The 24,418-nt window shown below is 43.7% G+C and overlaps 1 long non-coding RNA gene across 1 annotated transcript in view; it reads right to left on the bottom strand.

Annotated features, from left to right (window-relative positions):
• Positions 1-5,098: 5,098 nt before the first annotated feature.
• The window catches only part of LOC140735188 (uncharacterized), a 43,920-nt gene continuing 24,600 nt past the window's right edge, over positions 5,099-24,418 (bottom strand). Inside the window, exon 4 of the long non-coding RNA XR_012100717.1 lies at positions 5,099-5,557. This is a non-coding gene — a long non-coding RNA (uncharacterized lncRNA). The remainder of the gene's footprint in view (positions 5,558-24,418) is intronic.

The raw sequence follows: 24,418 nt of genomic DNA, 5'->3' as shown, positions 1-24,418 counted from the left end.
AATGGGCAAGATTTTCAAATGTAATCAGTTGCACTGGTCATTCTGGGAAAAACCTTCACTAGTAAACACTTCATTTATCTTCCACCAGCAAAAAAGTGGATTATATTTTACTTAGCAAGTTGAATGGTATAACTATTGTATAATCCAACATGTAAAAAATCATAGTTATAGGATGGAAACAGGCCATTTGGCCCACCACTTTCACACTGACCAAATCAGTGGATCCAATCAGTTATTAATCCTATCTTCCAGCACTTGGTCCATAATCTTCCATGCCTAGGTGATTCAAGTACTCATCTAAACACTGTCATGTTATTTAAAATGCTGTCAACAACTCTGCTTCCAATCCCCCCCCAGGTACTTGTCATTCTCCAAGTGAAAAAGGCCCCCCTCAGATCCATTCTAAATTTGTTCCCCCTTATCCGAAATCTACGTCCTCTTGTTTTATCGACTCAGTCTCTCCTTCCCTGTCAATCTCTCAAGGCTGGTGCAATTATAACCATGTTTTAGAATCATTGAACTGACATGGGCCTTTTCATCATCCATGTGCTGTCTATCTAATCACATTCCTGTTTAAGTATCTGTTCAAATGTTTTTTAACTGTTGTAGTTGCATCTGTCTCTACCACTTCCTCTGGTAGCTTATTGCAAATAACCACTGCATTCTCTTTGAAAAATTTATCCCCCGGAGCTCCTTTAAATTTCCTCCCTCTCACCTGAAACCTAAGCCTTGTTGTTTTGAACTCCCCTATCCATGGAAAGGACCATGACTATCTATCCCGCCTGTGCCCGTCGTAATGTTATAAGCCTCTATAAGTTTACGCCTCAGTTTACTATAGTCCAGCCAGAATAAACCCAGTTAATCTAATCTTTCCTTTCATGGCGTTCCATTGCAGTCAACATCCAAGTTAATATGTTCTGCGATCTGTCAATTGTGACCAGATCTTTCCTGTAGTGTGTAAACCAGAACTGTACACAATATACCAAATATGTTCTAACAATTTGGATCTATTTTGTACAGCTATAGTATGATGTCCCACTCTTTTCCCTTATACCCTGTCTATGAAGGGAGATATTCTGAATAAGGAAACATTACCTATTCTCCAGTCTTCTGGTACCTCATCCAAAGATGGAAACATCTCTATCAAAGCCCCAGCATTCTCCTCCCTTGATTGTTTGCTCTCCTGGGATAGATCCCATCAAGCCTTATGGACTTGTTCACTTAATATGCTCCAATATTTCTAAAGTTTCCTTTCTCCTGATAGAGACATGCGGCAAAATATAAGTGTATCCCTCACTTACCTGTCCAACCTCAATATCCTTCTCCCTAGCAAAGGATGAGATTACTGAGGAGAAATATTCATCAGACTCACTGGCTCCATACATATATTACTGTTCTGGTCCCTAAAGAAACCCATTCTTTCCTTAGCTACCCTCTTGCTTCCAATAAACTTATAAAATGTTTTAGGATTCTTCTCATTTCCATTTACAAAGGTAATTTCATGGCCCCTTTTTGACCTCCTAATTTCTTTATTAAATTAACTCCTACCATAACCATCATTCAATACCAATTTACTATACCTGGCATACACTTCCTCCTTTTCCCTGACCAAACCTTCAATACCCTTGGTTAACGGAGGTTCCTCATTGGTAAACGAGTAAATTGGTTTGTTATTATCACATGTACCTAGGTAGAGTGAAAAAACCTGTTTGTATACTGTTCATAGAATCAATTCACACAATGGTGTACTGAGGTAGTACAAGGTAAAACAAAAACTCAATGTAAAAAGTGTTACAGGTTTTGGGAAAGTGCAGTACAAGCAGGCAATGAGATTCAATGACATAATGAGCTAGATGTGAAGCCAAGAGTCCGTTTTATTGTGCTATAGAAACAGTAAAGAGTCTTATAATCGCAAACACGAGGAAATCTGCAGATGCTGGAAATTCAAGCAACAACACACACAAAATGCTGGTGGAATGCAGCAGGCCAGGCAGCATCTATAGGGAGAAGCACTGTCGACGTTTTGGGCCGAGACTCTTCGTCAGGACTAACTGAAAGAAAAGATAATAAAAAATTTGCAAGTGGGAGGGGGAGGGGGAAATCCGAAATGATAGGAGAAGACAGGAGGGGGAGGGATAAAGCTAAGAGCTGGAAAGGTGATTGGCAAAAGGGATACAGAGCTGGAGAAGGGAAAGGATCATGGGATGGGAGGCCTAGGGAGAAAGAAAGGTGAAGGGGAGCACCAGAGGGAGATGGAGAACAGGCAAGGAGTGATTGTGAGAGGGACAGAGAGAGAGAAAAAAGGAGAGAAAAAAGGGGGGATAATAAATAGATAGATAGATAGATAAATAAATAAATAAATAAGGGATGGGGTAAGAAGGGGAGGAGGGGCATTAACAGAAGTTAGAGAAATCAGTGTTCATGCCATCAGGTTGGAGGCTACCCAGACGGAATATCAGGTGTTGTTCCTCCAACCTGAGTGAGGCTTCATCTTGACAGTACAGGAGGCCATGGATAGACATATCCGAATGGGAATGGGACGTGGAATTAAAATGTGTGGCCACTGGGAGATCCTGCTTTCTCTGGCTGACAAAGCGTAGGTGTTCCACGAAACGGTCTCCCAGTCTGCGTCAGGTCTCACCAATGTATAAAAGGCCACACCGGGAGTACCGGACGCAGTATACCACACCAGCCGACTCACAGGTGAAGTGTCGCCTCACCTGGAAGGACTGTCTGGGGCCCTGAATGGTGGTGAGGGAGGAAGTGTAAGGGCAGGTATAGCACTTGTTCTGTTTACAAGGATAAGTGCCAGGAGGGAGATCGGTGGGAAGGGATGGGGGGGACGGATGGACAAGGGAGTTGCATAGGGAGCGATCCCTGCGGAAAGCAAAAGGGGGGGGGGAGGGAAAGATGTGCTTGGTAGTGGGATCCCGTTGGAGGTGGCGGAAGTTACTGAAAATTATATGTTGGACCCGGAGGCTGGTGGGTGGTAGCTGAGGACAAGGGGAACCCTATCCCGAGTGGGGTGGCGGGTGGATGGGGTGAGGACAGATGTGCGTGAAATGGGAGAGATGCGTTTGAGAGCAGAGTTGATGGTGGAGGAAGGGAAGCCCTTTTCTTTAAAAAAGGAAGACATCTCCTTTGTCCAGGAATGAAAAGCTTTATCCTGAGAGCAGATGCGGTGGAGACAGAGGAATTGCAAGAAGGGGATTGCATTTTTGCAAGAGACAGGGTGGGAAGAGGAATAGTCCAGGTAGCTGTGAGAGTCCGTAGGCTTATAGTAGATATCAGTAGATAAGTCATCTCCAGAGAGGGAGACAGAAAGATCAAGAAAGGGGAGGGAAGTGTTGGAAATGGACCAGGTAAATTTGAGGGCAGGGTGAAAGTTGGAGGCAAAGTTAATGAAGTCAACGAGCTCAGCATGCGTGCATGAGGCAGCGCCAATGCAGTTGTCGATGTAGCGAAGGAAATGTAGGGGACGGATTCCCGTATAAGCTTGGAACATGGACTAGGCATAGCTGGGACCCATAAGGGTCCCCATGGCTACACCTTTGTCTTATTATATTATCCTATTATAGTCTTATAATAGTGAAATTGGAACTGTCCTTGAGGCTAGCGATTTCAGACTTACATATCTTCTGCCAGATGAGTGGATGGGAGCATTGATTGTCCTGGCTGCTTTACTGAGGCAGAAGGAGGTGTAGACAGAGTCTGTGGAGGGAAGGTGGTTTTTGCGATGTACTAAGCTGTGAACACAACTCTCGCAATTTTTTGCAGTCGCTGGCAGAGCTGTAATGCATCCAGATAGGGTGCTTACTGTGGCATGTTGTTAAAAATTTTTCAGAGTCAAAAGAAACATGCTAAAATTCTTTAGCTTCCTGAGGAAGTAAGGGTGCTGTTGTGGTGTCTATGTGGTTGGACCTGGACAGGCTATTGTTGGTGTTCACTCGAGGAAATTGAAGCTCTCCACTCTCTTGATCTCAGTACAGTTGATGTAAACAGGAACATGTCCTTCAACCTCCTTTTACTGCTTCCCCTCCCCACCCTGACTAATGGTATCCAAAGCGGTATACCTGCCAGAGAGGGGAATAGCACGGCCTGCCCATTCTTCCTTTTAGTCACCTACCTATCATCCTGCTGAATGTTCAGAGTTATCACCTCACTGAAGCTCCTATCTCTGACGCATTCTGCCTTTGGTATGCTCCTCAGTGAATCTATCTATGTAAACTAAACAGAGCTGCAGTTGGGCACACTTCCTGCAAACCTGACCTCTCTGAACGAGTGTTGTGGTTTTCTCCTGTGATCCCCCACCTTAAGACAAGCCAATCACACCCGTTATTATCAAGCAATGGTTGAGAACCCAAGAGAGCACATAAAGACAGCAAGGTCTAAGGAACCAGATCTAGTATTTATGCCCTGAATTCAAAAATAGTTCTGTCTTCAACCAAGCAACACCAGTATATTTACAACACTGGCATCTATCCAAAAGTGTGGAAAATAGCTCAGGTATATCCCGTTTACGTGACGCAAAACCAGTCCAGCTAATTACCACCTGGTCTACTCTTAATCAATACAAGATAATTGAAGTCTTCGTCAAGAGTGTTAATAAGCAGCACTTACTCACCAATAATCTGCTTACTCATGGCACTTTTTAGAATTTGTCAGCACTTTCTTTCCAGGTTCATGGCAGACTTTGGTTTAAATATGGACCCAAGGACAGAATTCCTCTTGACATCCAGATCACATTGATCAAGCAAGGCATTGAGGAGCCTTGGTACAACTGAAGTCAACAGACACTAAGCAGAAAACATTCCAAAAGATAAAGCCATAGCCGCAAAAGGAAATGGATTTTGGTTGAGAGTGGCCCTTGGACATCAAAGGATTCAAAGGTACATTTAATGTCAGAGAAATGTATACAATATACATCATGAAATGCTTTTTCTTCGCAACCATCCACGAAAACAGAGGAGTGCTCCAAAGAATGAATGACGGTTAAATGTTAGAACCACAAAGTCCTCCCCAGCTCCCCCCCCTCCTGCACGTAAGCAGCAGCAAGCAACAATCCTCCCTCCCCCACCGGCAAAAAAAAAGTATCGGCACCCACCACCGAGTACTCAAGCATGAGCAAAGCGACAGTAAAGGCACAGACTTGCAGTTACCCCAAAGACGACATTGGTCACCTCATACAACAGGCTCGCTCTCTCCCTAATAAGGAAGAAAGTGATGTCTCCGTTTCACAGTGAGTGGTGAGACGTAACAAACAACTCGCTGGTTTACAATGTTAAAAGTTTGTCATGTCTCTTTACTGTGCCCAAAGATCTTGAATCTCTGGGCACAAAGCTGTAGATCTTCCGACTTCCCTGACGACACACGGGTCTCCTGCTGTGACACCGACTGTGGCCCCAAGATCCTAGGCCTCCAAAGGCAAGCCAAAATCTTAGACCGAGCCCTTGGTGAGTTGAACAATGGCCAGTTGTGAAACCCGGAGACTGGGTCCCATTTCCGCAAAGAACCATAGTCTGCGTGTAACTCCAGGTTCAGGGTCTTCAAAAGAACCCTGAAAGGGAAAAATAGTGATATTAAAGATGGAAATAGAGCTGTTTCCAAAGATGCAAGCAAAGGAGTCACCATTCAGCGCCATCATCACTCACTCCACCACTGGTGGAATTCCTCGGGGAGCACCTCAGCTCTTCGCCCTCCAGTGTTTCATTCTATCATAAGGTCAAGTGAGTTTGCTTACTTACTGCATCACATTCACTTCCACTCGCAACTCCTCAGCAAATGAGTTTATGCTTGCCTGTGTGCAGAAGAACCTTGACAAAAATATGGAATGAGCTGGTAATGGCAAATAATAGTTGTAGCCAAAAGGGACAGGGAATGATCTCCTCCAATAAATGAGAACCTAACCAGAACATCACCATAAACAACCTGATCTTTCCCATCTGGTTTGCTCCTGTGATTCGACGCAATAAGAAAATTCAGTCCAGGTTTGCAGCCAACCACGTACCACCCAGGTCTGTGTCTCTTATAGCAAGAGATTCACCCCGACACCCTAAAACATTTCCAGCATTTGCAAATTATTAACCAGGAGTGTGTCGGAATGCTTTTCTCTTGGCTGGATGTGTGTACTTCTCAGGTGGTGAAAAGAAGGCATGTAGGAGTGAGTCAGATAGGCTGGTTGAGTGGTGTCAGAACAATAATCTTTCGCACAACATCAGTAAGACCAAGGAATTGATTGTGGACATTCAGAAAGAGAAGTCAATGGAATGCACACCAGTCCTCGTCGAAGGGTCAGCAGTGGATAGGGCCAGCAGTTTCAAGTTCTCAGGTGTCAACATCTCTGAAGATCTATCCTGGCCCCAACATATTGATGCAATTATGAAGAAGGCATGCCAGTATCTATATTTCATTTAGTGTCTGAGGAGATTTGGTATGTCACCACTACTCTAGAAAATTTCTACAGATTTACAGTGGAGAGCATTCTAACTGGATGAATCACCACCTGGTTTGGAAGGGCCACTGCACAGGATCGGAAAAAAAGCTGCAGAAAATTGTAAACACATCCATTTCTAGCATGGGTACTAGCCTTTCCATCGCTGAGGATATCTTCAAAAGGCGAAGCCTCATAAAGGCAGCATCCATCATTGAGGACCACGCCCCCTCCCCACCTAGAACATGCCCACTTCTCATTACTACCATCAGAGAGGATGCACAGGATCCTGAAGACACAAACTCACTGTTTGAGTAACAGCTTCTTCCCCGCTGCTATCAGATTTCTGACTGGACGATGAATCCATGAACACGACCTCACTATTTTGCTCTCTATTTGAACTAATTTAATAATTCATATATAATTTCTTATTATAATTTATAGTAGTGCACTGTACTACTTCTGCAAAACAACACATTTCACAACATATGTCAGTAATAATAAACTGATTGATTTTTAATTCTCAAAAAGCTTCACAAAATGGAAGACAAAGCTGTCTAATTAGTTGATAGCATATTCATCTCCAAAAGATTTATTGCTTCCACCACCACAGCACAGTGTATACCATCTACAAAATGCACCATTGTTGTCAACTAGGTTACCCCAACAGTTACCCCCCAAACTCGCAACTTCTATCACCAAGAAACAGGTGGACCATGGGAGCACAATTGCATGCAAGTGCACCACAAGAAGTCAGCATTACATTACTTGTCTTTCATCACCTTTGGCTCTAAACCCTGGAGCCTCCTATCCAACAGTACTTCTCTTAGAGGACAGCAGCATTTCAACATGACACCTCATCAGTAGCACTGACAGGAATAACGCTGGCCTTGCCAGTTCCAGTCATCTACCAAAAAGGTGAATAAATAAATTATAGCAAGGCCAGCTTTTACTACCCAGTTTTAACTGCTCTTGAAATGAGACCTGGTCAGCAGGATCTAAATATATCATTAAAGTGCTGTGGGTCTGTCTGGAGTCACATATGGTGATGGCAGGAAGGATAGCTGAAGAGAGGTCTCTGAAAGATACATCAGAATCAATTGGATCTTTGTTACAAAATTGAGTCTTTTAAAAAAATCTTTGCTGACACTAGCTCCTGAATCTAAAATTCATTTACCGTAGTTAACTGCATTAAGGTTCCTCAACATGATGAGGTAAGAGATCATGTCATCAAATCATTAAATATGATTTCTGGATTATTTGATCAATCTGCTACCACATATGAATTTAAATTTAGTTTTATCATAAATAAGTATCAATAAAGGAACATACAGGGACAAATAAGCATTATTTGCTTGGAAATGCAAAGATTTCTGCATTCACAGTGTTTTATATGCAGGGCTCCTGTGGCAGCATTTTATTTATCTGAAGGAATGATTAACCTCATTTGTCCAAAGAATCTGGAAGAAAGTCTTTGATGATAAAGACAAATTTGAAAATTTTCCAGTCTCTGCTTCAGAGAGACAAATGTTTATTACAATTACTCTGGCCTTGTTGATAAAGGCAAGCTGTCAAGGACGGTGAAGAGCTCTTGTCAGGAGCAGCCATCTAGCCTAAATCAACAGGGCAAATTCCAGAATTTCATCACCATCCAAACTTCAGCTATCGTGCTCTCATGTAACTCTCTCAGCTGGAATATTTCACAGATGGGGATAAATCATGTAGTTTAGCAAAATAGTTGTTCTGATTTTGTTGGCAGTGTCATATCAGCAACAAATCAACTAGAGGCAAAATACTTACACTTGGATCACCACAATGATCTACAGCTAACACTGCCTTTTTTTCTGATTAATTAATTATGCCAAGCAACATTAAACAGATGCCAACTAACATGGAGAATCTTCTGTGTTAATGCAGTTACCACCAGTTCCGAAAGTGTTACTACTACTTTTTAAAGTTGATGGTTATCACAACATTATTACTAATACTAGTATTTTCCACTTCTTTCCCGTCAAACTAATACATCCAAGCAGATTCTTTTTATACTCGGAATTATATCTAGAATAGTCAGCATATATAGATATTATTCTCTCCACTCGTGGGCAGTAGAAATGAGGCACTCCTTGGAAAGAATTTATTCCTACGCATTCTATGAAGTCAGCTGTATGTACATGGAAATGACCTTTGTAATTCAGTACGGCAGAGTTATTATATACAGCATCAATAAAATATTCAACCACAGAGGAAACACTATGGTTGTTTACTGTGAATTTGATAATGCATATGAATCTTCTTTCAAGGGATAGAGAAACTTAAACATGGAGAGCAGCATCCTGGTCAATTCCTGATTTTGATTGACATATCCTTGTTAAAAAAAAACATGGTCCATTCAAGCAATAGCAAGCTCTCAAGACACATGAGGATTACTTCATTAATATTTAAAACAATGTTTATGGTGAGGGACTTGATGATGATAATGCTATTGAGTATCAATGAAAGGTGTTTAGGTGTTTAGTATCTCTTGTAGGCTGGAGCCATTGCCTGGCTCTTTGGTAGAATATTCACTGACATTTATCAGCTCCTGGTTGAATGCTGTTCTTTTGTTTTGTAGAGTATGAATGATCCAGAGCTTCCAAATGCCCACCATTCAAATTCAACATCCCACTTCCACTCCCATGCCTCCTGTTCAGCTGTAATAATACCTAGCACAATCATAAGGAACAACTAATTTTCTTCTATTTGGCTATGTTGAGGCCTTCTGGGATTAACATTGATTTTATCTAAGTTCAGTTATCATTGTCTTTCTTCCTGTCCATGTCAGAGCCATTCCTACCAGCCATCCTTTATTTTCTTTTCCTATCTGGTACATGTCCTGGTACACCAGACCCATATTGTACTTTATCTCATCAGCCATATGTATTCCATGTATTTTAGACATTCCCTTGGTTTCACCTCACATTTCCCTGCCATTCTGTGCAATGGAATCACAAACAGAAAATCTGCAGATGCTGGAAATCCAAAGCAACACACACAAAAAGCTGGAGGAACTCCACAGGCCAGGCAGCTTCTATGGAAATGAATAAACAGTCAACATTGCAGGCTGAGACCCTTCATCAGGTCTGGAAAAAAAGAAGAAAAGTCTGTGATGGTTGGGATCTTAGGAGGGAGCTGAGATGGACCATTGATTTGGTACTTCTGTTGATTTTGATTTCAAATGCTTCGATTCACATGGTGAACACTGCTATCACTTGGGTTTGGGATATCAGCCAACAATAATCTGTTTGATTCTCCTCCACCATTCATGGCTAAATATGCTTCAAAACATATGTTGGCCTCAAAGCATGAATATCAACAAAAGAGTAGTGACAATGTAAAGGATGAAAGAGCAAACCAATACCAAAATAAAGGCTTTTCTGTGGCAGCAAATATGGAAATCTACAAAAATAAGCTGAACCAGAGGGAATATAGGCATTTGACGTAGACACTGTAGAGAGGTTAAGGGATGGAAATGTTAGATGCCTTCCACAGATTAAGGGAGGTGCACATTTTAGAATGTAAACCCATCAAGACATTGAATTGCCTCAGTTTTTACTGTCCAATTTTGCTTGGATGCCACAGCCACTCTAAATGTTACCAACTACTGCCTTTATTGTAACCGTCCCAACTGTTAATTTCCCATATTCTCCTAATTCCCTTTGACTGCAGCACACCTGATTCTCATCTAAACCTGCAGCATAAGTATCTCGGCTTTGCATCCACTCATCGCCAGATTGTTGTTTTAGCCAGTGTGGTAATTCACGTTCCTGGCCACTTAGGATTGTGTATTCTAAGTTTTACTTCATTTCCGAGGTTTACCTGTGTAATTCTGTCTCTCCATGTCAAGATAAGTATTGTCTGCCATTTGCCTTTCCATTTGCCGTTCAGCTCCAGCCACGCTCACGCCTTCATCTGCATCCTAAATCTATCTCTATGCCAGTGTCCTGCGTTTGCATTCGCCCATTTCTCCACAACAAAATGATCTGACCAACATGGACCCAGCGGACACAAACACCATCCAACAAGCCCTCGCCAGCCAGGGTTCCCTAATGGGTCAGCACAACCAACTCCTCTGGGAGGTCATGGAGAATCTCCACTCCCTGTCTGTTCACGTCACCCAGATCGGAAATCAGGTGGAGCATGTCTCCACTCATTTCACTCGACCCACACCTGGACCCCAGCCTAGCCAGCCCAGACAGCCTGTAGTGGCATCCCCCCATGGGTCACCAACACCCCCGCCCAGAGAGCCTCACATCCCTGATCCGGAGCACTACACTGGAGATCTGGGGAAGTGTCCAGGTTTCCTCCTTCTGTGCTCCCTGATGTTTGAACAGTAGCCGTCGACCTACTCCACAGATAAGTCTAAAGTTGCTTATGTCATGGGGCTGCTAAGGGGGAAGCACATTAGCGCAGGCCACAGCAGTTTGGGACAACCAACCCGATATCTGCTCCTCATTCGTCAGCTTCACTGCGGAGATGAGAAAGGTCTTCGACCACCCAGTCCAGGGTAAAGACGCCGCCAAGCGCCTACTCATTCTCCGCCAGGGCTCCAGCAGAGTTGCCGAATATTCAGCTCCCATTGCCCCGGGACGGCTTCCATGCAGCTGGGACGGAACCGCCTTTCTCCAGCTGAACGACTCCGGAGAATGAGAGCAGGTGAGTGTTTATACTGCGGCCCCTTTGGCCAAAAAGGGGGGGCTCACCAGTAGCTGTGGGGACCCTGGTGAGCCAGGCAACATTCCCTTCCGTACCCGGATGCAGCTTCAAGCCACTCTGTGTTACAACCAACAGCCCTTGCCTCTGCTAGTACTAGTGGACTCCGGCACAGAGGGAAACTTATTGGATGAAAACTTAGCCTTCCAAGCCAGAATTCCTCGTGAGCCTTAGTGTACCCCCCGGACGCCCGTGCACTGGATGGTAGACTCCTGGCCCGAGTCACGCACTGCACGGAACCCCTGCTTCTCCTTCTCTCCGGAACAGGTACGATTCAATTTAATTTCCTCTCCTCAAGCCCCTATAGTTCTGGGCCACCCCTGGTTAAGCCGTCATAATCCCCACATCGACTGGCCCACCGGGAAGATGGTCAGCTGGAGCACGTTCTGCCATTCCTCTTGTCTGTAATCAGCTCTTCCCCCAGTGGAGGTCACTGCAACCCCGTCTGCCTCTGAGGCCCCTGACTTGTCCATGGTTCCCGTAGAATATCACGATCTGGGAGAAGTGTTTAGCAAGCAAAGGGCCCTTTCTCTGCCTCCACATCACCCTTACGATTGCACAATTGACATTCTCCCTGGAGCCTCACTACCCACCATTCAGCTGTACAATCTGTCCCAACCAGAAAGAGAAGCTATGGAGACGTAGGTAAATGACTCCCTTGCAGCTGGCATTATCCAACCTTCACCTACACGTCCAAGAATGTGAAACGAGATGCTCTCTCTCGTCAATACGTCTCTGAGGAGGACCCTTTTACAACCCTGATACCATCCTTCCACCATCCTGTGTTGTGGCTGCCCTCACCTGGGTGATCAAATCCATAGTTAAAGAGGCCCAACGGACTTAACCTGACCCGAGCAATGGACCCCACCTCCCCAATTGCATCTTCGTGCCTGACTCTGTCTGGTCTCAGGTTCTCCAGTGGGGGCATATTTCCCAGTTCCCCCGCCATCCTGTAATTGATCGAACTCTGTCCCTTCCGAAGCGACATTTCTGGTGGCCCACCATGGAAGCTGACACTCGCTCCCTCGTCTCTGCCTGTTCTGTGTGTGCCCGCGGAAAAGCCTCCCATCGGCCACCTGCTGGACAGCTTCATCCCCTACCTGTCCCTGGCCGCCCTTGGTCCCACATTGCTCTGGATTTCGTCACTGGACTACCCCCTTCACATGGTAACACAGCTGTTCTCACCGTGGTGGACCATTTCTCCAAAGGGCACTTCATAGCCCTTTCCAAACTCCCTACAGCCCGTGAAACAGCCGACCTCCTTGTACAACATGTCTTCCGCCTTCATGGAATCCCCTCTGACATTGTGTCTGACCGGGGGCCCCAATTCGTCCCCAAGTCTGGAAATCCTTCTGTCAAGCCCTCAGAGCTTCAGTAAGTCTGGCTTCCGGTTTCCATCCACAGACTAATGGTCAGACGGAGCAAGCAAACCAGGATTTGGAAGCAGCACTGCGCTGCATTTCCGCCAGTAACCCGTCATCCCGGAGCACCCATCTCACTCAGGTGGAGTATGCCCACAACTCCCTGGTCAGCGCCGCCACCGGTATGTCCCCTTTCGAATGTTCCCTAGGCTATCAACCCCCTCTGTTTCCTGCCCACGAAGACGACATCAGGTCAGACCCATCTCTGCCGGTGCCGTAAGGTCTGGAAGGATTCACGCTCGGCCCTGCTCCACTCCGCTGACCACAACCGGAGTATCGTCGATCGCCACTGGATTCCAGCGCCCAACTATCAGCCTGGTCAGAAGGTTTGGCTTTCTTCAAGAGACATCCCCCTCAAAACTGAATCCAAGAAACTCATCACATCAGACCATTTGAAATCGAGAGCATCATCAACCCCTTGCTGGTCAAATTCGAACTACCCAGATCCATGCGCATTCATCCCATGTTCCACGTCTCCCAACTGAAACCTGTGTTTGTCAGCCCTTTGTGCCCTCCTGCTGAACCTCCTCCACCCGCCCAGATTGTTGACAATTACCCAGCGTACACCATCCAGCGAATACTGGATGTGTGCCACTGAGGCAGGGGTCTCCAGCACCTTGTCGATTGGGAGGTATACAGTCCTGGATCCCCCGCTCCTTCATCTTAGACCCCTCCCTCATCCGAGATTTCCATTGTGACAATCCCAGGCAAGCCTGGTGGTTCGCCTGGAGGCTCCCGTTGAGTGGGGGGGGGGGGGGTTTACTGTCACGATCCCGACCGTTAATTTCCCATATTCTGCTAATTCCCTTTGATTGCGACACACCCGATTCTCATCTAAACCAGAAGCATAAATACCCCGGCTTTGCATCCACTCATCGCCAGATCGTTGTTTTAGCCAGTGTGGTAATTCACGTTCCCGGCTGCTTAGGTTTGTGTATTCTAAGTTTTACTTCAGTTCCAAGATTTACCTGTGTAACTCTGTCTCTCCGTGTCAAGATAAGTTCTGCCTGCCATTTGCTTTTCCATTTGTCGTTCAGCTCCAGCAACGCCCTGTATCAAGATAAGTCTTGTCTGCCTCCTGCTTTTCCGTTCACCCTCCTGTCTGCTGTTCAGCTCGAGCCACGCTCACACCCTCGTCTGCATCCTAACTCTATCTCCACGTCAGTGTCCTGCATTTGGATTCACACGTCTCTCCGCAACATTTACTCAAATATGTTGTAGGCATAAGCCCTCTATTTCCTTAATCATGCAATTGATAGGTATATTCCCATGCAATTACATCGAGCAATATTTGCAAAATACTCATTACCTAATCAGTCTCGCACTGACTGAGAATAGATATACTGTGTACAGAATGAGACACACTTAGATTGTTTGACAAGGAGTCTGTGCAGATAGAAAATAGTAGCATCACTCTCTTGGGTTAAAGGCTGGTACAATTGTTATTGGAATCTTTATTCATTAATATCGATTCACCACTTTACTTGTACCACCTACCACTTAAAAATAAGAAACTAAGACAATATTTAATGAAAAATGCAGATCCTGGGAATCTGACATAAATACAGACAATGCAGGAAACACTCAGCAGGTCGGGCAACATCCATGGGGAAGGAAACAGTTGAGCTTAACACGTTTCCTTTACACTGCCACTGCCTGATCCACTGATCATTTACAGTACTTTCTGCTTGTATAACTTTTCACAAAAACTATTTTATGCGAGGCTCAATCAATGTTTCTGGGTTTCTTTTTCATTTCATGGATAACATGGAGGCAATTACATCAGCATTCTGCCTCAGACCTTCTTAGCACTTCCCTGCAGCTCGTGTCATTTTTTGAGGAGTGGACTCCCTTTAATATCAGAAAAGGCAGTGCTCAGACAAGACACAAAATACAATTAAGAGGAAACAATGGTTGAAACAGAGGAGCAGCATTGTCATGACTGCCCTTGAAGCTGTTAGAGGTCATGAAACTCTTTTCAAATTCCTGTGATGATCAGAGAGATTTAAAGCTTTTCAAATGGCTTCCAACAATTAAAAAACAGACAACATAAAAACACCTTTAAGTGCCAGAAATTAAGTAGTTATGATTAAGAAGATTATGAAAATAAAATTGCGTTGATCGTGTGGATAGTCAGAGGCTTTTTCCCAGGGCTGAAATGGCTAGCACGAGAGGGAACAGTTTTAAGGTGCTTGGAAGCAGGAACAGAGGAGATACCAAGTGTAAGTTTTTTACACAGAGAGTGCTGAGTGCGTGGAATGGGCTGCCAGTGGTGGAGGTGGAAATGATAGGGTCTTTTAAGAGACTCCTGGACAGGTAAATGGAGCTCAGAAAAATAGAGGGCTACAGGTAACCCTAGGTAATTTCTCAGGTAAAGACATGTTTGGCACAGCTTTGTGGGCTGAAGGGCCTGTATTGTGCTGTAGGTTTTCTATGTTTCTATGAAATTACATTTCATTCCTGGATGATGACCCATTCGAATGAATGAAACCATATTACAGTGTATGACTACAAGGTGTGTGCCACGGTAGTGCAGTACTTAGTGCAATGCTATTACAGCTTTGGGCGTCAGAGTTTGGAATTCAGTTTGGATGTCATGATAGAATGGCACAGCAAACACGATGGGCCAAATGGCCTGATTCTGCTCCTATGCCTTATGGTCTATGGTCATTTATAAGGAGTCCCGAGGGATATGTGGGTTTTCTCTGGGTGCTCCGGTTTCCTTGCACAGTCCAAAGGTGCACTGGTTAGTAAGTTAATTGATCGTTGTAAATTGCTGTGTGATTAGACTAGGGTTAAATTGGCCATTGCTGGGAGGTGTGGCTCAAACTACCAGAATGGCCTGTTCCATGCTGTATCTCATTAAATAAATAAATACATATATACATACATTTGCCAGCCATGCTGAGATTAATGTGAGGAGATGGATGGGCAAATCAGATGCTGCAGCTAGCCAGTCATTCTCCACATAACCACTCTCTAAACATTAATAGAACCGAGCATGCTAAACACATATTGTATTTCATATTTCATTATAACAAAAATACTGGCTGTTCATCACATCTAGTCTATGCCAGTTCTCAGAATGTATAATATTTTCATTATGCCATCAACTAAATATTCACCTTGGTGTAATAGGGTCCTATGCTTTACAATTGCTATTACAGCCAAAGTGTTTGGTGCTTAATACACTGTAAAACAAATTATTTCACCAACCAGTGGACTCCAGTCAGCAATTTTTTAACCTCAGAAGCATACAAAATATGTTATTTGCATGTCTGGTAGAATGAAAATGGTTTTAAATGTTGCCCAGATAATAAAACAAACTTTAATAAGTATGCTTTAGCAGTGGAATATCTTGATGTCTGGATTTTATAATAATAGATGTAATCCTGTATTTAATTATTAAATGGCAAAGACTTCCTTTTCTCCTTTCACTACACCATTCAAACTGAACTTGAAATCTATGCCCTGGTTTTACACTTAGTTTGCACTGTCATTTCCTTCTTTCAAATATTTTGCTTGGCTTAAATTAGTTATTGGGAAAAAAAACAGAGGCATGCCTCAATGTCCAATATCTGTGGGAGTCTAAGTATTAAAGCATTCGTTTTCATGAGGGGGAAATACGCACTGTAATCTTTACTGTAAGTGAAACCATAATATTACTTTAATTGAAACCAAAATCCCATGAGAACATTTGACATGTGAAAATAATAATTTCAATTTGTAGGCGCTTTGAACTATTCACCATCTGTTTTTCATTTTATCTGCTGAGTACCTTCAATGTGTAGAGTGCAGAAAGGAGGGGTCTTAGTTTTACTGAACTTACATGCTGCCTTCTTGCTTCTGGGACCAATATTTGAATCAATTCCTAACTGATGCAACTCTCCACTGTCTGCCAACAGGAATAGCTGAAAGTGCTGAAAGTAAAGACTCTCCATAAGATGTACTCAGGCTCCACACACTGTGTGAACCCACAAGGTAAGACGTCCCAGAAATTTCAACTTCATTTCAGAAAAAGTTAGAGAATTCTCCCTTAAGCTGCAAAGGTGATGATCTAAGAATAGGGACAGCTATGCAGTCCATCAATCTTGGGTTACAACTCACAGATCAAATTCCATCTTTGAGCTCCAGTGATGCAACCTATAACACTGGGCACAGAGCCAACCAAGAGTTACTTTAAATTTCTGGACATGGTGAAGTGTAAAGTTCTGTGCCTTCATTTGTGTTTTTTGACTAATCAAGAAGAGGTTTTACTAGTCTCCAGATGCAGAATGTTTAAAGACCTTGTGCTTTCAATCTTTCAGGGTTTAGAAGGAGGAGAAGGGGGAAGGATCAGAGAATTCAATAGATGCAACAATGGTAATTCCAATTAGACCATTAGAAGCATAGAAAACCTACAACACAATACAGACCCTTCAGCCCACAATGCTGCGTCAAACATGTACTTACTTTAGCAATTAACTAGGGTTACCCATAACCGTCTATTTTTCTAAGCTCCATGTACCTATCCTGGAGTCTCTTAAAAGACCCTATCGTATCCACCTCCACCACCATCGCCGGCAGCCCATTCCACGCACTCACCACTCTGCATAAAAAACTTACTTCTGTACCTACTTCCAAGCACCTTAAAACTGTGCCCTCTCATGTTAGCCATTTCAGCCCTGGGAAAAAGCCTCTGACTATCCACACGATCAATGCCTCTCATCATCTTATACACCTCTATCAGGTCACCTCTCATCCTCCTTCGCTCCAAGGAGAAAATGCCAAGTTCACTCAACCTATTCTCATAAGGCACGCTCCCCAATCCAGGCAACATCCTTGTAAATCTCCTCTGCACCCTTTCTATGGCTTCCACATCCTTCCTGTAGTGAGCTTCAGTTCAGTTCCAGAACTGAACACAGTACTCCAAGTGGGGTCTGACCAGGGTCCTATACAGCTGTAACATTACCTCTCGGCTCTTAAACTCAATCCCACATTTGATGAAGGCCAATGCACTGTATGCTTTCTTAACCACAGAGTCAACCTGCGCAGCAGCTTTGAGTATCCTACGGACTCAGACCCCGAGATCCCTCTGATCCTCCACACTGCCAAGAGTCTTATCATTAATACTATATTCTGCCATCATAATTGACCTACCAAAATGAACCACCTCACACTTATCTGGGTTGAAATCCATCTGCAACTTCTCAGCCCAGTTTTGCATCCTATCAATGTCCTGCTGTAACCTCCACACTATCCACAACACCCCTAACCTTTGTGTCATCAGCAAATTTACTAACCCATCCCTCCACTTCCTCATCCAGGTCATTTATAAAAATCACGAAGAGAAGGGGTCCCAGAGCAGATCCCTGAGGCACTCCACTGGTCACTGACCTCCATGCAGAATATGACCCATCTACAACCACTCTTTGCCTTCTGTTCTGAATCCACAAAGCAAGGTCCCCTTGGATCCCATGCCTCCTTACTTTCTCAGTAAGCCTTGCATGGAGTACCTTATCAAATGCCTTGCTGAAATCCATATACACTACATCTACTGTCATCAATGTGCTTAGTGACATCCTCAAAGAATTCAATCAGGCTCGTAAGGCACGACCTGCCTTTGACAAAGCCATGCTGACTATTCCCAATCATATCATGCCTCTCCAAATGTTCATTGTATGGATATACTGTACAACTACAACTTAATTTGGCACACCTGCTGTGTAACTAGGCCTAGCTCCAGTAAGATTTAAGAGTTATCTTATTCTGCCCGTGGTACTTCTGAACCATGAGTCTCAAAGCAAACAAGTAATGATAAATTAAGAGGCCCATTGCAATAAACTATAGAATGCAAATAAATATAAATGGGTAATAACTAGGAGACATTTCCATCCCACTGGTAGTCAGATCATTATTCTGCTATACCATTAGTCAGTGTAAGCCATATAATATTAATGTCTTTAAAATAAACTGGCAATTATTGTTACTGAATGGAGTTCCCATAGTGCGAAAACTGCCTTTCTCTGCAGCAGAAGTATGGACTTCAAAAGCATAAAGTAAAATGGACTCTATATGATGAACCAGGATTTGTAAAACAGGTTTGTTTTTCCATAAACTTAGACGCTCCCTTTCCAAGAAATGCAAATTAATGTTGTTAAGTTCGCTGCATGGAAGATCAAGCTCAGTAATGAAGATCAATACAGCAGTGAGCCTCTCATTCTCTATTTCCCCAAAGGCTGAAACTTGCTCTTAAAACAACAAGGAGCTTTCACGTATTCGCAAAAACATGAATGTCATAATCAAATATCCCTGGTGCTCATGTCTGTACTAACTGGAATATATAGGCTTGAACTAAACATAGGTAATTATTGGTGTCTGACAGGACCTGAACGAAACACCAACAGAAGAACAAACACACTGATTAATAAAAAATCAAAAAGACAGCCGTAGCACTATTTTTCAACCTGTCCATCTCACGTAATTTTTCCTGTCATAAAAGATATGTAAAAGGACTTATGTGACTACAAATGTATTACCTATTTTCTTTGCTGCAATCAGTTTTTATGACACAAATTAAAACGAATAAAACATTTTACCATGGAAGGGAACTGGCTCCCAGTCACTGCCTATGTATAAATGTTGCAATGATTACAAAGAAGAATTCCAGAAATCTGATACAAGCAATAACAACAAAGTTTTGGTGGTAGCAAATGTTAAATCAGAATTGTATTCAACTAATTGCCAATAATTTGCCATTTTATTTCAGAGTTGTGCAATTTAATTTTCTTTCCAAAATTAAGCACAGAAGTGTCCCTGATCCTTGTTATCATAAAAACAACCTTTGCCTTCCCAGCGCAGCACCGACTGGTTTTCCTATCAAGTATAACCCTTGTTTATCTTTCATCCTTTGGCTCTTACCCAGATACTGCACTATCATCCCAGTCTCTCTAGTCTCATTCCAGACTTACACCAGTGCTGCTTCTAGGTACCGCTCCCCAAAGCTGTGAGCCCCCTGAGAAGGTCTCTGTTGTTGTGGAGGAATCTAAAATACAAATGGTGTCTTGACACTCTTAGCTTTTGTTTTAATTTCTGACTGTCTTCCTGTTTCTTACAGAAAGAGTGAGAAATACTGAGAGAGAATGTCAGAAGTGCCAACTGGTGAGACTGTAAGTTCAGACACCATGTCTGAATTGGAATACTCAACCCTTCCTGTATGAAGAGACAGTGAGCAATGGGATTCAATTGGAAATAGCACAACAAACAAAAATAAGTTGGCTAAGCCATTGGGTTTGCAGGCAAGTAGCTTGTCTAAAGAATGAAAAACAATAGCAAAAGTGTTTAATCTGCACAGTGGTTTAGCATTATAGCTGCTTATGGTTATTCACACTAAAGGCTGTGGTAGATAAACCAGAACAAAAAAAAGATATCACTGTCCCTCATTGATCACAAATGGAAAGGACAATAACAATGTCTGAGTACTGTTGTGGGGGAGGACAGCCTACCTGGGGGAAGCGGCAGTGGCCGTGCCTCTGAAACAGTGTCTGGCCCTGTGGCTCAGAAGGGTAGGGAAGGGAAGAGGAAGGCAGTAGTGATAGGGGACTCTATAGTTAGGGGGTCAGACAGACGATTCTGTGGACACAGGAAAGAAACTCAGATGGTAGTTTGCCTCCCAGGTACCAGGGTCTGGGATGTTTTGGATCGCGTCCAAGATATCCTACAGTGGGAGGGAGAACAGCCAGAGGTCGTGGTACATATTGGTACCAATGACATAGGTAGGAAGAGGGAGGAGGTCCTGAAAAAGACTACAGGGAGTTAGGAAAGAAGTTGAGAAGCAGGACCTCAAAGGTAGTAATCTCGGGATTACTACCTGTGCCACACGACAGTGAGTATAGGAATAGAGTGAGGTGGAGGATAAATGTGTGGCTGAGGGATTGGAGCAGGGAGCAAGGATTCAGATTTCTGGATCATTGGGACCTCTTTTGGGGCAGGTGTGACCTGTACCAAAAGGACGGGTTGCACTTGAATCCCAGGGGGACCAATATCCTGGCAGGGTGGTTTGCTAAGGCTACTGGGGAGAGTTTAAACTAGCATTGTTGGGGGGTGGGAACTGAACTGAAGAGACTGGGGAAAAGGAGGTTAGATCACAAATAGAGAAAGCTTGTAGACAGTGCAAGAGCGAGGATAGGCAGGTGATAGAGAAGGGACGCACTCAGACCGAAGACTGGAGATGTGTCTATTTTAATGCAAGTAGTGTTGTGAACAAAGCGGATGAGCTTAGAGCGTGGATTAGTATATGGAGATATGATGTGGCGGCCATTACAGAGACTTGGATGGCTTAGGGACAGGATTGGTTACTTCAAATGCTGGGTTTTAGATATTTCAGGAAGGACAGGGTGAGAGTCAAAAGAGGTGGGGGCGTGGCACTGTTGATCAGAGATAGTATCACGGCTGTAGAAAAGGTGGATGTCATGGAGGGATTGTCTACAGAGTCTCTGTGGATGGAGGTTAGGAACAGGAAGGGGTCAATAACTTTACTAGGTATTTTTTATAGACAGCCTAATATTTTTATAGGCTTAAATTGGAAACAGTTGTTCTCAGGGAAAAGTACGGAAGAAATGTGGCAAATATTCAATGGATATTTGTGTAGAGCTCTGTATAGGTACGTTCCAAAGAGACAGGGAAGTTATGGTAGGGTACAGGACCCGTGGTGTACAAAGGCTGTAATAGATCTAGTCAAGAAGAAAAGAAAAGCTTACACAAGGTTCAGAGAGCTAGGTAATGTTGGAGATCCAGAAGCTTATAAGGCTACCAGGAAGGAGCTTAAGAAGGAAATTAGGAGAGCCAGAAGGGGCCATGAGAAGGCCTTGGTGGGCAGAATTAAGGAAAACCCCAAGGCTTTCTACAAGTATATGAAGAGCAAGAGGATAAGACGTGAAAGAATAGGACCTATCAAGTCTGGCAGTGGGAAAATGTGTATGGAACCAGAGGAAATAGCAGAGGTACTTAATGAATACTTTACTTCAGTATTCACTATGGAAAAGGACCTTAGTGATTGTAGTGAATACTTACAGCAGACTGAAAAGCCTGAGCATATAGATATTAAGAAAGAGGATGTGCTGGAGCTTTTGGAAAGCATCAAGTTGGATAAGTCGCCGGGACCAGACGAAATGTACCCCAGGCTACTGTGGGAGGCAAGGGAGGAGATTGCTGAGATTCTGGCGATGATCTTTGCATCATCAATGAGGACGGGAGAGGTTCCGGAAGATTGAAGGATTGCAGGTGTTGTTCCTTTATTCAAGAAAGGAAGTAGACATTGCCCAGGAAATTATAGACCAGTGAGTCTTACCTCAGTGGTTGGTAAGTTGATGGAGAAGATCCTGAGAGGCAGGATTTATGAGCATTTGGAGAGGTATAATATGATTAGGAGTAGTCAGCATGGCTTTGTAAAGGGCAGGTCATGCCTTACGAGCCTAATTGATTTGAATTATTGGTGAGACCCGATGCAGACTGGGAGACCGTTTCGCTGAACACCTATGCTCTGTCCGCCAGAGAAAGCAGGATCTCCCAGTGGCCACACATTTTAATTCTACGTCCCATTCCTATTCTGATATGTCTATCCATGGCCTCCTCTATTGTCAAGATGAAGCCACACTCAGGTTGAAGGATCAACTCCTTATATACTGTCTGGGTAGCCTCCAACCTGATGGCATGAACATTAACTTCTCTAACTTCCATTAATGCCCATCCTCCCCTTCTTACCCCATCCCTGATATATTTAGCTTTTCCCCCCTCCTCTTTTTTTTCTCTCTCTTTCTGCCCATCTTTCTGCCTGTTCTCCATCTCCCTCTGGTGCTCCTCTCCCCCTTTCTTTCTCCCTAGGCCTCCCGTCCCATGATCCTTTCCCTTCTCTAGCTCTGTATCCCTTTTGCCAATCACCTTTCCGGCTCTCAGCTTCACCCCAACCCCTCCGGTCTTCTCCCATCATTTTGCATTTTCCCCTCCCCCTCCTACTTTCAAATCTCGTACTATCTTTCCTTTCAGTTAGTCCTGACGAAGGGTCTCGGCCTGAAATGTCGACAGTGCTTCTCCCTATAGATGCTGCCTGACCTGCTGCGTTCCACCAGCATTTTGTGTGTGTTGCTTGAATTTCCAGCATCTGCACATTCCCTCGTGTTTTTTACTCAGGGGTAAGTTTTTAACTCAGAGAGTGGTGACTGTGTGGAATGGGCTGCCGGCAACGGTGGTGGAGGCAGATATGATAGGGTCTTTTAAGAGGCTTTTAGATAGGTACATGGAGCTTAGAAAAATAGAGGGCTATAGTTAAGCCTAGTAATTTCTAGGGGTAGGGACATGTTTGGCATAACTTTGTGGGCTGAAGAACCTGTATTGTGCTGTAGGTTTTCTATGTTTCTATACCATCAGTCCTTCAAGTGAGATGTGGGGGAATGCCCCGGATGCTGAGCCACTCACCCAGAACTGACACAGATGACCATCACACAAATCCAGCAGAATGAAAAAAAAAGATACTTTCTTAACAATTTAATGTTGTTAGAAAATACTCACAATTTTGCCATTTTGTAGGATGCCCTCAAGGAATTTGGGAGTCCAGTTGGAGGGAATAGGTATAATGAACTCTTGAGATGTGAAAATAGACATTTAATCTATACAGCCATTCAAAGTCAAGCTGGAAATACAGGATGGCTAACAGCAGGAAGTACATGTGATGAAGAATCTGATAAGCAACTGAAATGAGGAAGTACTACCAAGCTGGTTTAGATGTTGCAAGTGTTGTGGATGGCAACAGGAGCAGCTGAAAGAGAAACACCCTGTACATGGGAAAAAGTGTTTGCAATGTGGACTGAGAGATCATCTTTGCAAACAGGGAACAATGCAAAAGACATCTAAAGTCCACTTAATGCCTAAGATCAGCCTTGAAGAGACCAAGGAAAGATCAGGTGCAGAATATAATATATCTGGTATCAGAAAAATCACTTCTATGGAAGATGTATGCATTAGACCTCTACACCAAGATGTTGATAAAAAGACAATCAGAGTCAGTGATATCTCAGATTGAGTCCAAAGCATTCTCAAAGGTGAGCAGCCAGAGTTCGAGGTCCAAGTCAGTACCAATGATACAGGCAGGAAGGGTGATGAGGTCCTCCAAAGTGAATTCAGTGAGTTAGATACTAAGTTAAAGAACAGAACCTCCTGGGTAGAAACCTTAGGATAGCTACCCATGCCACATGCTAGTGAAGCAAGAAATAGGAAAATAATACAGTTCAGCACATGACTGAAATAATACAGTTCAACATGTGCAGGTTGGAGGGCTTCAGATTTTTGGATCATTAGGCTCTATTCCAAGGAAGGCAGGACCTATACAAATGGGAGGGTTTGCTCCTGAACTAGAGGAGAAGCAGCATCCTTGCAAATAGGTTTGCTAGTGCTGCTCCAGGAGGTTTAAAATAAGGGGATGGGAATCAGAGTGCCAGGGCCACTAGTGGAGAAGCCTACGCACAAAGACAGGAACCAAAAGGTTGATCATGGTGGGACTAGTGTTCTGAGTTGCTCCTATTTCAATGCAAAGTGTGTTGTAGATAAGGAAGATGAGCTTAGAGCATGAATCAACATGTAGAATTGTTATATTGCGGCCATTAGTGACACATGATTGGAGGAGTGGCCAGTCTGGCAGCTCAATATTCCAGGGTTCTGTTATTTTAGACATGACGGAAGGGGAGTTATTAAAGGGGGAGGGGTGGCATTACTCGTCAGGGAAAATGTCACAGCAGTGCTTAGAGAAGACAGACTGGTGGGCTCATCTACTGAGGCAATATGGGTG

Source organism: Hemitrygon akajei, chromosome 11 (genome assembly GCF_048418815.1).
Source record: "Hemitrygon akajei chromosome 11, sHemAka1.3, whole genome shotgun sequence".
Lineage (NCBI taxonomy): Eukaryota > Metazoa > Chordata > Chondrichthyes > Myliobatiformes > Dasyatidae > Hemitrygon > Hemitrygon akajei.
This window is presented reverse-complemented; position numbering and strand designations above follow the sequence as displayed.